General features: G+C 53.6%; 1 long non-coding RNA gene across 1 annotated transcript in view; it reads left to right on the top strand.

Moving 5' to 3' along the window:
- Positions 1–11,712: 11,712 nt before the first annotated feature.
- The window catches only part of LOC139826851 (uncharacterized), a 46,292-nt gene continuing 42,165 nt past the window's right edge, over positions 11,713–15,839 (top strand). The window contains exons 1-2 of the long non-coding RNA XR_011736978.1: positions 11,713–11,762; positions 12,473–12,532. This is a non-coding gene — a long non-coding RNA (uncharacterized lncRNA). The remainder of the gene's footprint in view (positions 11,763–12,472; positions 12,533–15,839) is intronic.

Genomic DNA, 15,839 nt, shown 5'->3' with positions numbered 1-15,839 from the left:
CTGGGACATCACAATGAGCCCTTGGGACAAAGGGGGTCCCCACCCTGTCACGATGGGCCTTGGGGACAAAGGTTGTCCCGAGGATGTCACAATGGGCTCTGGGGACAAAGGAGGTCCCCACAGTGTCACAATGGGCCCAGGGGACAAAAAAGGTCCCCAGGATGTCACAATGGGCCCTGGGGACAATGGGGGGTCCTGGGACGTCACAATGGGCCCTGGAGACAAGGGGGGGTCCCTTGAATGTCACAGTCGGCCCTGGGGACAAAGGGTGGTCCCCAGGATGTCACAATGGGCCCTGGGGACAAAGGGGGTCCCCACGGTGTCAAAATGGTCCCAGGGGACAAAGGGGGAAGTCCCCTCGGTGCCACGATGGGCCCTGGGGACAACAGAGTCCCCAGGATGTCACAATGGGCCCTGGAGACAAATTGGGGTCCTGGGATGTCACAATGGGGCCCAGTGACAAAGGGGATCCCCATGGTGCCACAATGGGCCCTGGGGAGAAAGGGGGTCCCCAGAATGTCACAATGGGCCCTGGGGACATTTGGGGTCCTCAGAATGTCACAATGGGCCCAGGGGATAACGGGGGATCCTGAGACGTCACAATGGGCCCTGGGGACAAAGGGGTCCCCATGGTGCCACAATGGGCCCTTGGGACAAAAGGGGTCCCCTGGATGTCACAATGGGCCCTGGGGACAAAGGGGGGGCATCCCCAGGATATCACAACGGGCTCTGGGAACAAAGCGGGGTCCTGGCATGTCAAAATGGGCCCCAGTGACAAATGGGGTCTCCATGGTCTTACAATGGGCCCTGGGGACAAAGGGGGGTCCTAGGACATCTCAATGGGCCCTGGGGACAAAGAGGGGTCCCCAGGATGTCACAATGGGCTCTGGGGACAATGGGGGGTCCTGGGATGTCACAATGTGCTCTGGGGACAAAGGAGGGGTCCCCATGGTGTCACAATGGGCCCAAGTGACAAGAGGGATCTCCACGGTGCCACTATGGGCCCTGGGGACAAGATAAGGTCCTCGGCTGTCACAATGGGCCCTGAATACAAGGGGGGTCCCCAAAATTTCACAATGAGCACTGGGGACAAAGTGGCGTCCTGAAATGTCACAATGGCCCTGGGGACAATGGGAGGTCCTGGGATGTCACAATTGGCCCTGGGGACAAGGGGGGGTTCTGGGATGTTACAATGGTCCCTGGGGACAAAGAGGGGTCCCCAGGATGTCACAATAGGCCCTGGGAACAAAGACGGGTCTCCTGAATATCACAATGGGCTCTGATGACAAGTGGGGTCCCTACGGTGTCACAATGAACCCTGGAGACAAAGGGGGTCCCCAGGATGTCACAATGGGCTCTGGTGACAAGAGGGGTCCCAAAGATGTCACAACGGGGAATGGAGACAAAGGGGGGGTCCCAACGGTGCCACGATGGACCCTGGGGACAAGGGGGTCCGCAGGGTGTCACAATGGGCCCTGGGGACAAAGAGGGGGTCCCCAGGATTTCACAATGGGCCCTGGGAAAAATAGGGGGTCCTGGGATGTCACAATGGGCCCTGGAGATAAGGGGGAGTCCCCAGGATGTCACAATAGGCCCTGGGGACAAGGGGGGTCCCAAGGACGTCACAATGGGCACTGGAGACAAAGAGGGGGTCCCCAGGATGTCACAATGGGCTCTGGGGACAATGGGGTGTCCTGGGATGACACAATGGGCCCTGGGGACAAAGGGGGCTCCCCAGGATATCACAATGGGCCCTGGGGACAAGGGGTGTCCAACCCTGTCACAATGGGCCCTGGGGACAAAGGGGGGGTCCCCACGGTGTCACAATGGGCACTGGGGACAAGGAGGATCCCCATGGTGCCACGATGGGCCCTGGGGACAAGGGGGTCCCCAGGATGTCACAATGGGCACTGGGGTCAAAGAGGGTCCCCAGGATGTCACAATAGGCCCTGGGGACAAGGGGGTTCCCCACTCTGTCACAATGTGCCCTGGGGACAAAGGGGTCCCCATGGTGCCACAATGGGCCCTTGGGACAAAAGGGGTCCCCTGGATGTCACAATGGGCCCTGGGGACAAAGGGGGGGCATCCCCAGGATATCACAACGGGCTCTGGGAACAAAGCGGGGTCCTGGCATGTCAAAATGGGCCCCAGTGACAAATGGGGTCTCCATGGTCTTACAATGGGCCCTGGGGACAAAGTGGGGTCCTAGGACATCTCAATGGGCCCTGGGGACAAAGAGGGGTCCCCAGGATGTCACAATGGGCTCTGGGGACAATGGGGGGTCCTGGGATGTCACAATGTGCTCTGGGGACAAAGGAGGGGTCCCCATGGTGTCACAATGGGCCCAAGTGACAAGAGGGATCTCCACGGTGCCACTATGGGCCCTGGGGACAAGATAAGGTCCTCGGCTGTCACAATGGGCCCTGAATACAAGGGGGGTCCCCAAAATTTCACAATGAGCACTGGGGACAAAGTGGCGTCCTGAAATGTCACAATGGCCCTGGGGACAATGGGAGGTCCTGGGATGTCACAATTGGCCCTGGGGACAAGGGGGGGTTCTGGGATGTTACAATGGTCCCTGGGGACAAAGAGGGGTCCCCAGGATGTCACAATAGGCCCTGGGAACAAAGACGGGTCTCCTGAATATCACAATGGGCTCTGATGACAAGTGGGGTCCCTACGGTGTCACAATGAACCCTGGAGACAAAGGGGGTCCCCAGGATGTCACAATGGGCTCTGGTGACAAGAGGGGTCCCAAAGATGTCACAACGGGGAATGGAGACAAAGGGGGGGTCCCAACGGTGCCACGATGGACCCTGGGGACAAGGGGGTCCGCAGGGTGTCACAATGGGCCCTGGGGACAAAGAGGGGGTCCCCAGGATTTCACAATGGGCCCTGGGAAAAATAGGGGGTCCTGGGATGTCACAATGGGCCCTGGAGATAAGGGGGAGTCCCCAGGATGTCACAATAGGCCCTGGGGACAAGGGGGGTCCCAAGGACGTCACAATGGGCACTGGAGACAAAGAGGGGGTCCCCAGGATGTCACAATGGGCTCTGGGGACAATGGGGTGTCCTGGGATGACACAATGGGCCCTGGGGACAAAGGGGGCTCCCCAGGATATCACAATGGGCTCTGGGGACAAGGGGTGTCCAACCCTGTCACAATGGGCCCTGGGGACAAAGGGGGGGTCCCCACGGTGTCACAATGGGCACTGGGGACAAGGAGGATCCCCATGGTGCCACGATGGGCCCTGGGGACAAGGGGGTCCCCAGGATGTCACAATGGGCACTGGGGTCAAAGAGGGTCCCCAGGATGTCACAATAGGCCCTGGGGACAAGGGGGTTCCCCACTCTGTCACAATGTGCCCTGGGGACAAAGAGAGTCCCAACGGTGTCACAGTTGGACCTGGGGACAAAGTGGAGTCCTGGGATGTCACAATGGGCACTGGAGACGAGGGGGTCCTCCGGATGACACAAAGGACCCTGGGGACAAAGTAAGGTCCTCGGCTGTCACAATGGGCCCTGAGGACAAGGGGGGTCCCCAGAATTTCACAATGAGCACTGGGGACAAAGTGGAGTCCCAAAATGTCACAATGGGCCCTGTGGACAAGGGGGGGTCCCCAGGATGTCACAATGGGCCCTGGGGACAAGGGGGACACTGGGATGTCACAGTGGGCCCCAGTGACACAGGGTGTCCCCATGGTGCCACAATGAGCTCTGGGGATAATGGGGGTCCCCAGCATGTCACAATGGGATCTGGGGACAAAGGGGGGTCCCCAGGATGTCACAATTGGCCCTGGGGACAATGGGAGGTCCTGGGATGTCACAATGGGCCCTGGGGACAAAGGTGGTCCCCATGGTGCCACAATGGGCCCTGGGGACTGTTGGAACGATAAAGGACTCAGCACTCCGATTCAATGTGAATCACGCCAAAGCCATTTATTACAGACAGATGTCTCCTTATATACGCAACTATTCTCTAAACACGAATCCACGCTCCAAGCATGGATTCGCTAAATGAGTATCATGGGCAGTCCACACGCTGGAGCCCCACTGATGATAGGTCCGACGACTCACGCCATGCTGAGGCCCTGTTAATGAAGAAACGCCCCTCTTTCTCACAGCAGATTCTGTTCTCAGCTTCTCGAAGTGGCCTTGAGATTCCTTTGGGCCTGACTAATTCAACAACATAGCTCCTTCTAACGAAACCCCTTCACAATTCCCCCTTTTTGTTCTTGAACTAGTCAGGCCCCTTAAACAGCATGCTGAATCGTCTTTGAAATACACTGCAACTTAGGACACGTGATTAACAACATAATTACAATTACATATAATGTAGCTAAACCTTACTTAATAAGATTAAACAACTATCTGCTTATACTCAAACCTTCATATCATATATAAAACCTTAATTCTACTTATGACAACCTTACCAACGCACTATTTTAGAATAGTCAGACAACTTAATACAATATATTCTCTTAAATTCTTAAAAGATCTATAACTGCGCAGTTTATAGAGTAACGTACTTAATACCATCAGCATATGCTAATTATTGACTTAATATCTTAAAACTTATATTAACCTATTCATATGCTAATTATTGAATTAATATCTTAAAACTTATATTAACCTATTTAAAAGATCTATAGCTTAATCTTAATATCTCTTTTAAAACCTTACCAGTTGCTAAATTAGGTTACCATGGTAGAAATATCTTATACTTTTACCTTATCTATGCATAGATTATCTAATTGTAATATCACCCTTTTGGAACTCTTACTATCTGTTCAAATTAGCATTCTCTATGGAAGGTACCTTATCTGTTTACTAATAAGCTTTTAGACCACTGGGTCTAAGAGCATCTATAACACTGAATAAGAATTCATGGTTTACATTTGAGACAATTCTCACAACTTATCTCCCTCCTGTCCTTCTGCATCTGTCGAATCTTTGTTGTCTTTATTCAGCCATGGCTTGATCCATTTCACAGGAATCCATTTTGATCCTTGGTCTGTAATGACACAAGCATAACCCTTTCCCCAAGTTATTAATTGGAAAGGACCCTCCCATTCACCAGTAACTCCATTGCGTATTTTGACCTGACACTGATTTTCTCTGAGGTCTGTCAAGTGTCCTTTTAAGCTTGTTCCATGACGAATCATAGGTGGAATGTCGAACCCTTGCGGAAGGCGTAAAAAGTTCAAGACATATAATGCTTTGCTTAGTCTGTCATGTGGAGTAGTACAGTCAGTTCCCCCTTTTTGTTTGTCAAGCTGATGCTTGAGAGTTCGATTCATCCTTTCTACCAAGGCCTGACCAGTAGGAGAATTTGGTATCCCTGTAATGTGCTTAACACCCCACAACTGAAAAAAGGTGGCAGTAGCTTTGGCGATATAACCAGGTGCGTTGTCTGTCTTGACCTGTGCAGGAACTCCCAAAGCTGCAAAAGCAGAACGTAAATGTCGTTGCACATGTGAACTAGTTTCACCAGTCTGAGCAGTGGCCCATATGGCGAAAGAATATGTATCACTAGACATATGCACATACTTCAGCCTGCCAAATTCAGGGACATGTGTGACGTCCATTTGCCACAATTCCAAGGCTCCTAATCCTCTTGGATTGACTCCTGCACCCAGCCCTACTGAGATGGGCTGACAATCTGCACAACTTTTAACAATACCTCGGGCTTCACTTTCGGACAATGAAAATTGCCGCTGTAAGACCTGAGCAGACTGATGGAGGAAACTATGAGAGCGTACTGCTTGCCCAAACCTATCTACTGGAGGTGGAACCCAGGCAGGAGATACAAGAAAATCAGCTCGGCGGTTTCCTTCAGCTAAATCGCCTTGAATTGTCAGATGACTACGGATATGTGTTATGAAGTATCGGTGTTGTCTCTCTTCAACCAACAACCATAGTTGCTTGAACAAAGACATCAGTTGTGCATCCTGAACCTCTTTGAGCAATGATCTTTCAATGCGAGCTACCACACCTACCACATACAAAGAATCACAAACAATATTCACTGGGCTATGAGCAAATCTGATAAACACTTCTATTACAGCCCTGAGTTCCAAATGCTGAGTTGATCCTTTCAGGTCAGTTAGTATCACATCGTGCCGTTTTCCATCTGTTTTCCATGTAATTGCTGCTTTCTGCATTTTACCCCCTGCGTCAGTGAACACTGTGGGTCCTTTAACAGGAAATTCTGAGAGAAGAGGGGGACCCTCCTCCACTGATCCCATATTCAAAACTGACATTAACTTGTGTGGAGGGGAAAATGTCTTAATTAAAGCTTGAGAATCTAATAACGCAATCTGAAAAGGTAAGGAGTTCTGCAAAGCCCACTGTAAATATTCTGAAACGAGGGGAACAATGATATATGCAGGCTCAGCCCCTGAAATTTCGACTATTCTCTGCCTACCTTTCATTATAAGCTGAGCAAAGGCCTCAACCCTGGTTGTAATGGTTCGTTTGAGTCGAAAATGCAAAAACACCCACTCTAAGATCTTTAATGGCTCCTTACCAGTTGTCCATTGCATTATGAGAGCAAAAGGATAGTTAGTATTGTGTACAATTAGTAGTCTGATTACATAATCTGGGTTCCACCTATGGCTGAAAGCTTTTACAAGTTTGGACATAATCTTTTTCAGAGCAGCATCCGCCTCAGCAGTAAGCGTTCTAGGAGAGCTAATGTCACTATCCTCTTCTAGCAGTTTTACAATTGGAGCTAAATCCTCATTAGTGATCCCACAAATGGTCCGGACCCAATTCAGATCACCCACTAGTTTCTGCACATCATTTAAGGATTGAATGACAGGCCGACATACTATTTTCTGAGGTTTCACTGTGGACTGAGAAATTTCCCAACCAAGATATTTCCATGCTGGTTGAATTTGTACCTTTTCTGGAGCAATTAGCAATCCTCTATGCTGCAATGTATCAGATACTTCATTTATCAACAAATCAGTCGAAAAAGTTTTCCCAGCTATTAATATGTCATCCATGTAGTGGTAAATCACTAACTCAGGATGAGATTTTCTGACTGATTGCAAGGCCCAAGCTACATAAATTTGACACATAGTTGGGGAATTCTTCATTCCCTGTGGCAAAACTACCCATTGATACCTTTTCGCAGGTTCAGCCTTATTTACAGAATTTATGGAAAATGTAAAACTTTTACAGTCATCAGGATGCAAAGCAATGGTGAAAAAACAATCTTTCAAGTCAATTATTAAGATCTGCCAGTTTTCTGGAATCATGACAGGGGATGGTAATCCCGGCTGTAATGCTCCCATGTCTTCCATGGTATCATTAATTTTTCGAAGATCATGTAACAACCTCCATTTCTTTGATTTTTTCTGAATAGTAAACACAGGAGTATTCCAGGGACTTGTAGACGTCTCTAAATGCCCTTTTTCAAGCTGTTCCTGTACTAGCTCTTCGACATGGGCGAGTTTTTCTTTACTGAGTGGCCATTGATTTACCCATACTGGATCATCATTTTTCCACTGTAATTTAAGTACTGGTCGCCCATCATCAATGGCCGCTTCTAGAAATGCTGTTGTTTTGTCACCAGAGTTGCTCCTAGTTGTCCTAACACATCCCGTCCTAATAGAGAAACAGGGATAGACATCACATTCATGCAGTAAAGAACTAAATTACTCATGTTCTTCTGTATTATCACAAAATGCACATTTTGAGTCAACGGAATCTCATGATTTAACAGACTGTGAACTTATCGTACCATGTAACAAAGACCTATCAAAATTGCAGCATTCTTAAACAGATACCCACAAAGAAAACAGGTTAATAAGGAAAGCATCTTGCAGACTTTAACAAGTTTTCTGACCTGTGTGTTATCAGTTAAGTCTCTCTCAGCTTGTTGAAGTTCAAATCGCCCCGCCTGTAAAACTGTCTGAAAAGATTTAATAATTTCTTGTCCGAGTGCTTTCCTATGTTTTAAAACACCTCCCAATACCGATTTTTCAGGAACACAACTGAAAACAATCATTCCTGACCCCATCTTGCAAGTAAAAACCTTGGGGGGGGGGGTGGGGGGGGGGGGGAAGCACAGGGCTGCTTGCAGCCTGAGTGGGAAGAGCGGGCAGAAGGTTTTATGGCGCACTTAAAAACAACTAGTGAAACCATTAACTCACATTCCTGACAAGCTGCTTGATTTTCAGCGAGACGGTACACAGGAACACATAATATGTACTGTAAAACTCGCAAATAACATGCTGATAGCAAACATTAGCATTTTCTACTGCTAATTTCAACACCAGTGCTTCCTTAACTTCTAAGTTTTCAATCTGCTTATTGATGGTCTCTTGAAGGTGGTCAATAAATTGCATGTAATTCTCATTGGGACCCTGATTAACAGTTGCAAATGATTTGACTGCTTTGTTGGTTTCAGGCACCTCTCTCATAGCTTGATATTGCTGACTGTTGGATTCACTCGCTAATAGCTGATCTGATCTTTCACACAGTTCTTTTGCCCAGTTCTTATCCGGCGGCTCCTTCTGTTCTCTTGTAGGAGTTAGAAGGATAGAAAGCGGTGAAGGCGGACACAAATCAGTAAAAGAATTGATATTACACTTATTTACGACTTTAGCATTCTCAACTTTCACCAGTCCTTTTGACAAATTATCTGACTCCAGTTCTTTGGACTTCTTGGTCTCTCCAGGGTCGTGTGATGGTACAGGAGGCCATCCACTCGGTAATTTTCCTCCCTCCGCCCCAGACTGTTGTATCATTGGGGGTGCCGAAGGCACAACAGGGGATGGAGTAAGGAGGGTATCGAAAACACGAACTGGGTAAGCTTCACAGTTATTTTTAGAGTTCCTATCAGGCTGTAACGCTGCAAAAATTCCAGTAACCGCAGCCCACTCAGCCTTAAATTCTTTTAAGGTGGAAATTATAAGCTTCCATGTAGTCGCTAATGATTTAACTTCTTTATCTCCGTCGCTAACCTTATCCCATAATTTCTGCCCTATATCGTCCCAAAGTTCAATTTTAAAAGCTTTCTCAGCTTCTGTCGGGTAGCCGTTAGTTCTACACCAAACCAACAGTCTACGTATGTTACTTTCTTCATATTTAAGTCCTCTCATAGAGAGAATATGCAGGAGGATCTTAACTATAGCTTCTTCCTCAGAGGATATATTCTGCCCCATAATTTCACTCTTCCCTCCTCCTGCTCCCAGCCGCTCACCTTTCCCGGGGCCTTCTTCAACAAAATTTATCCGCGGAACGTCCGTACGTCTCCGCCCGGCTCTCAGTCCAGCTGAGCCGCCTCCGGCTGGGCCGCTCCAGGCTTTTCCCCGACCTTAGTGAGACGCCGTTCGGAGTATCACGTCGGGGTCACCATTTGTTGGAACGATTGACCCCATTGACTCCCATTGACCCATTGATCCCCATTGACCCATTGACCCCATTGACTCCCATTGCCCCATTGACCCCATTGATCCCCATTGACCCCATTGATCCCCATTGACCCCCATTGACCCCATTGACTCCCATTGACCCATTGATCCCCATTGACCCATTGACCCCATTGACCCCATTGGCCCATTGACCCCCATTGATCCCATTGACCCCATTGATCCCCATTGACCCCATTGACCCCGCTGACTCCCATTGACCCCCATTGACCCCGTTGACTCATTGATCCCCATTGCCCCCCATTGCCCCCCATTGATCCCCATTGATCCCCATTGACCCCATTGACCCCCATTGACACCCATTGACCCCATTGACCCCCATTGATCCCATTGACCCATTGACCCCATTGACTCCCATTGACCCATTGACCCCATTGACCCATTGATCCCCATTGACCCATTGACCCCCATTGACCCCATTGACTCCCATTGACCCATTGATCCCCATTGACCCATTGACCCCATTGACCCCATTGCCCCATTGACCCCCATTGATCCCATTGACCCCATTGATCCCCATTGACCCCATTGACCCCGCTGACTCCCATTGACCCCCATTGACCCATTGATCCCCATTGACCCCATTGACCCCCATTGATCCCATTGACCCATTGACCCCATTGACCCCATTGACCCATTGACTCCCATTGACCCCCATTGACCCCGTTGACTCATTGATCCCCATTGCCCCCCATTGCCCCCCATTGATCCCCATTGATCCCCATTGACCCCATTGACCCCCATTGACACCCATTGACCCCATTGACACCCATTGATCCCATTGACCCATTGACCCCATTGACTCCCATTGACCCATTGACCCCATTGACCCATTGATCCCCATTGACCCCATTGACCCCCATTGACCCCATTGACTCCCATTGACCCATTGATCCCCATTGACCCATTGACCCCATTGACTCCCATTGCCCCATTGACCCCATTGACCCCATTGCCCCATTGACCCCCATTGATCCCATTGACCCATTGACCCCATTGACTCCCATTGACCCATTGACCCCATTGACCCATTGATCCCCATTGACCCCATTGACCCCCATTGACCCCATTGACCCCATTGACCCCCATTGATCCCATTGACCGATTGACCCCATTGACTCCCATTGACCCATTGACCCCATTGACCCATTGATCCCCATTGACCCCATTGACCCCCATTGACCCCATTGACTCCCATTGACCCATTGATCCCCATTGACCCATTGACCCCATTGACCCCATTGCCCCATTGACCCCCATTGATCCCATTGACCCCATTGACCCCGCTGACTCCCATTGACCCCCATTGACCCCATTGATCCCCATTGACCCCATTGACCCCCATTGATCCCATTGACCCATTGACCCCATTGACTCCCATTGACCCCATTGACCCCCATTGACCCCATTGACCCATTGACCCCATTGACCCCATTGACCCCATTGACCCATTGACTCCCATTGACCCCCATTGACCCCGTTGACTCATTGATCCCCATTGCCCCCCATTGCCCCCCATTGATCCTCATTGATCCCCATTGCCCCCCATTGATCCCCATTGCCCCCATTGCCCCCCATTGATCCCCATTGCCCCCATTGACTCCCATTGCCCCCCATTGCCCCCATTGTCCCATTTCAGGTAAAAGAGGACATAAACAAGAGAGAAAAAACAAAACACAACACATTTGGGTACTCCTGGGTCCTTTGGGGCACTCCTGGGTCCCTCCTGAACTCCTGGGTCCTTTGGGGCACTCCTGGGTCCCTCCTGAACTCCTGGGTCCTTTGGGGTACTCCTGGGTCCCTTGGGGTACTCCTGGGTCCCTCCTGAACTCCCCATAGACCCCCATAATTTCCCCCTTAGGGACCCAGGAGTGCCCCATAGTGACCCATAAGTGACTCATGGAGCCCCCTAAGTGCGTTCGGGTCCCCTCGGGTCCCTTCGGGTGAGTTCGGGCCCCACTCGGGTCCCTTCGGGTCCCTTCGGGTGTGTTCGGGTCCCCTCGGGTCCCTTCGGGTGCGTTCGGGTCCCACTCGGGTCCCTTCGGGTGCGTTCGGGTCCCTTCGGGTGCCTTCGGGTCCCCTCGGGTGCGTTCGGGCCCCACTCGGGTCCCTTCGGGTGCGTTCGGGTCCCTTCGGGTGCGTTCGGGTCGCCTCGGGTCCCTTCGGCTCCCTTCGTGTATCTTCGGCTCCTCTCGGAGCCGCCTCCGCGCACGCCACGCACAGTGGACGTGGCCACGCCCCCCCCCCCTTCCCATTGGCCGCCGCCTGAGGAAGGGGGCGTGGCCTCGCTCGCAGCCGCCGCCGCGGCGGGAAACTATCGTGAGGCGGGAAAAGGGGGAGAAAGTGGGGGGGGGGGGGGGGGGGAGGAAGAGGAGGGGCCGGGGGGGGGAGCGGAACACGGGTTTTGGGGTAAAAAGGGGGGGATTTGGGAGTTTGGCGCCTTTTGGGGCACTTTCGGGTGGGTTCGGGTCCCTTCGGGGAGACTTCGGGCCCCTTCGGGTGGGTGCGGGTCCACTCGGGTGGGTTTGGGCTCCTTCGGGTGGGTTCGGGTCCACTCGGGTGGGTTCGGGTCCACTCGGGTGGGTTCGGGTCCCTTCGGGTGCGTTCAGCTCCACTCGGACCCCTTCGGGAAGACTTCGGGTCCCTTCGGGTGCGTTCGGCCCCGGCCAGGACTCAGGCGCCGTTCGGCTCCGCTCGGGCGCCGTTCGGCTCCGCTCGGGCCCATTCGGCTCCGCTCGGGCGCCGCTCGGCTCCGCTCGGTCCCATTCGGCTCCGCTCGGGCGCCGTTCGGCTCCGCTCGGGCCCATTCGGCTCCGCTCGGGCCCATTCGGCTCCGCTCGGCTCTTTCCGTCTCCGCTCGTTTTCCCGCGCTTTCCCTCAGAGCGCGAAACGAAGCGCGGGGACCCCCGGGGCCGCTTTTTTCGCGCTTTTCCCGAGGTGACAACAGCGGGGGCTTTGGGGACACAGCTCGGGGAGCCTCAGCGGGAGGGTTTTGGGTTGAAAAAGTGCTATTTTGGGTCGATTTTGAGGTGGTTTGTGGCCCTCCCGGCGGGGCAAGATGGCGGCTGCGGACATCGAGGGGCTGCTGGGTGAGTAATGAGGGGGAATTAGGGGTGATTAGCGCGAATTAGGGGGTAATTAGGGGGCAGCGGGGATATGGGGGGGTGGGGGGGGTGTTAATTAGCGCTGCTGAGGGTGTTAATTGTTAATGAATGCAGAGGAGGAGCCGTTGCAGGAGCTGCACCCCGGGCTGGCCCCGCTGAGGGGGATTGGGGGGGTGGGAGCGGAGCTGGAGAGGGAGGTGAGACAGGTAAGGGGGCATTGGGGACAATGGGGACAGAGAGAGCGAGCGTGTGCGGATCAGCAGTGATCACCCCAAACCTGCCCCGCAGACACGGCACCCAAAATCCTGCACCCCAAAATACTCTTCCCAAACCTGCACCCCAGATCCTGACCCCAAGCCCCGCACCAAAATCCTGCCCCTCAATCCTGCATCCACAAATCTTCCACCCCCGATCCTGTCTTCCCAAACCCTGCACCCCAGATCCTGCACCCCCAAATTCGGCCCTACCAAACTCTGCACCCCTAAACCCTACAACTGAAACCTTGCACCCCCTAATCCTGCCCTCCCTACCTTCCTGAACCCCGAAACCTGCACCCCAAACCCTGCATTCCCAAATCTTTCCGTCCTATACCCTCCACCCCTAAACCTGCCCCCAAACCCTGCACCCCAAAGAATTCCCTCCCAAACCCTGCACCTCCAAATCCTGCACCTCAAAGGCCTGGCAACCCAAACCCTTCAACCCCATCCCTGCAACAGCAAATCCTGTACCCCAAACCCAGCACCCCAGAATCCTGCACCCCAAATCCTGCCTACCAAACCTTTCACTGCAAACCCCTGCACCCCAAGATTGTGCTGCCCTAAACACTGAACCCCCAAATCCTGAAGACCCGGATCCTTGCCTCCCAAGACTCTGCACCCCCAAATCCTGCACCCAAATCTCTCACCCCCACCACCCTGCACTCCCAACCCCTGCACCCCAAAACTCCACACCTCCAAATCCTGAACCCTGAAACCCCGCACCCCCAAATCCTGTGCCCCAGTCCTGTGAACCCCACACTCTGCAACCTTAAATTTCCCCCCAAGCCCCTGCACCCCAAACGCTGCACTCTTAGACCTGACTTCTAAACCCCAAGGGCCCATTGTGACATCCCAGAACCTCCTATTGTCCCCAGGGCCCATTGTGACATCCTGGGGACCCCCATTGTCCCCAGGGCCCATTGTGACATTCAGGGGACTCCTCTTTGTCCCCAGGGCCCATTGTGACATCCTGGGGACCGCCCCTTGTCACTGGGGCCCATTGTGACGTCCCAGGACCCCCCGTTGTCCCCAGGGTTCCTTGTGACGTCTTAGGACCCCCCATTGTCCCCAGGGCCCATTTTGACATCCTGGGGACCCCTCTTTGTCCCCAGGGCCCATTGTGACATCCTGGGGACCCCCCCTTGTCACTGGGGCCCATTGTGACGTCCCAGGATCCCTCCTTGTCCCCAGGGCCCATTGTGACGTCTTAGGACCCCCCATTGTCCCCAGGGCCCATTGTGACATTCAGGGCACCCCCTTGTCCCCAGGGCCCATTGTGACATTCCGGGGACGCCTCTTTGTCCCCAGGGCACATTGTGACATCCTGGTGACCCCCCCTTGTCACTGGGGCCCATTGTGACGTCCCAGGATCCCCCATTGTCCCCAGGGCCCATTGTGACATTCAGGGGACTCCTATTTGTCCCCAGGGCCCATTGTGACATTCCGGGGACGCCTCTTTGTCCCCAGGGCCCATTGTGACATCCTGGGGATCCCTCCTTGTCCCCAGGGCCCATTGTGACGTCCCAGGACCCCCCATTTTCCCCAGGACCCATTGTGACATTCAGGGGGCCCCTTTGTCACTGGGGCCCATTGTGACATCCCAGGACCCCACATTGTCCCCAGGACACATTGTGACATCGTGGGGACCCCACTTGTCCCCAGGACCCATTGTGACACTATGGGGTCCCCCCCTTGTTCCCAGGGCCCATTGTGACACCGTGGGTACCACCCTTGTCCGCAGGGCTCATTGAGACATCCCAGGACCCCCCTTTGTCCCCAGGGCCCATTGTGACATCGAAGGACCCCCCTGGTCCCCAAGGCCCATTATGACATCCTGGGGATGCCCCCTTATCACTGGGGCCCATTGTGACATCCCAGGACCCCCCCTTGTCCCCAGGGCCCATTGCGACATTCAGGGGACGCCTCTTTGTACCCAGGGCACATTGTGACATCCTGGGGACCCCCCCTTGTCCCCAGGGCCCATTGTGACATCCTGGGGATCCCTCCTTGTCCCCAGGGCCCATTGTGACGTCCCAGGACCCCCCATTGTCTTCGGGACCCATTGTGACATTCAGGGCACCCCCTTTGTCACTGGGGCCCATTGTGACATCCCAGGACCCCACATTGTCCTCAGGGCCCATTGTGACATCCTGGGGACCCCACTTGTCCCCAGGACCCATTGTGACACTATGGGCACCCCGCCTTGTTCCCAGGGCCCATTGTGACACCGTGGGTACCACCCTTGTCCCCAGAGCCCATTGTGACATCCAGGGGACCCCCTTTGTCCCCAGGGCCCATTGTGACATCGCAGGACCCCCCCTGGTCCCCAGGGCCCATTGTGACATCCTGCGGACCCCTTTTGTCCCCACGGCCCATTGTGGCACCATGGGGACCCCCTTTGTCACTGGGGCCCATTGTGACATCCCAGGACCCCACTTTGTCCCCAGGGCTTATTGTGACACCATGGGGACCTCCCTTGTCCCCAGGGCCCATTGTGACATCCCGTGACCCCCCTTTGTCCCCAGTGCTATTGTGAAATCCTGGGGACCCCCTTTGTGCCCAGGGCCCATTGTGGCACCATGGGGAACCCCTTTGTCACTGGGGGCCATTGTGACATCCCAGGATTCCACTTTGTCCCCAGGGCTCGTTCTGACACCTTGGGGACTCCCATTGTCCCCAGGGCCCATTGTGACATCCTGGGGATCCCCCTTTGTCCCCAGGGTCCATTGTGACATCCTGGGCAACCCCATTGTCCCCAGGGCCCATTGTGACATCTGGGGGACCCCCTTGTCCCCAGGACCCATCGTGGCACCGTGGGGCCCTCCTTGTCACTTGGGCCCATTGTGACACCATGGGGACGCCCCCTTTGTCCCCAGTACCCATTGTGACATCCTGCTACCCCCCTTTGTCCCCAGGGCCCATTTTGACATTCAGGGGACCCACCATTGTCCCCAGGGCCCATTGTGACATCCTGCTACCCCCCTTTGTCCCCAGGGCCCATTTTGACATTCAGGGGACCCACCATTGTCCCCAGG

The sequence above is a fragment of the Patagioenas fasciata genome, unplaced genomic scaffold (assembly GCF_037038585.1).
Source record: "Patagioenas fasciata isolate bPatFas1 unplaced genomic scaffold, bPatFas1.hap1 Unplaced_34, whole genome shotgun sequence".
Taxonomy (NCBI): domain Eukaryota; kingdom Metazoa; phylum Chordata; class Aves; order Columbiformes; family Columbidae; genus Patagioenas; species Patagioenas fasciata.
This window is presented reverse-complemented; position numbering and strand designations above follow the sequence as displayed.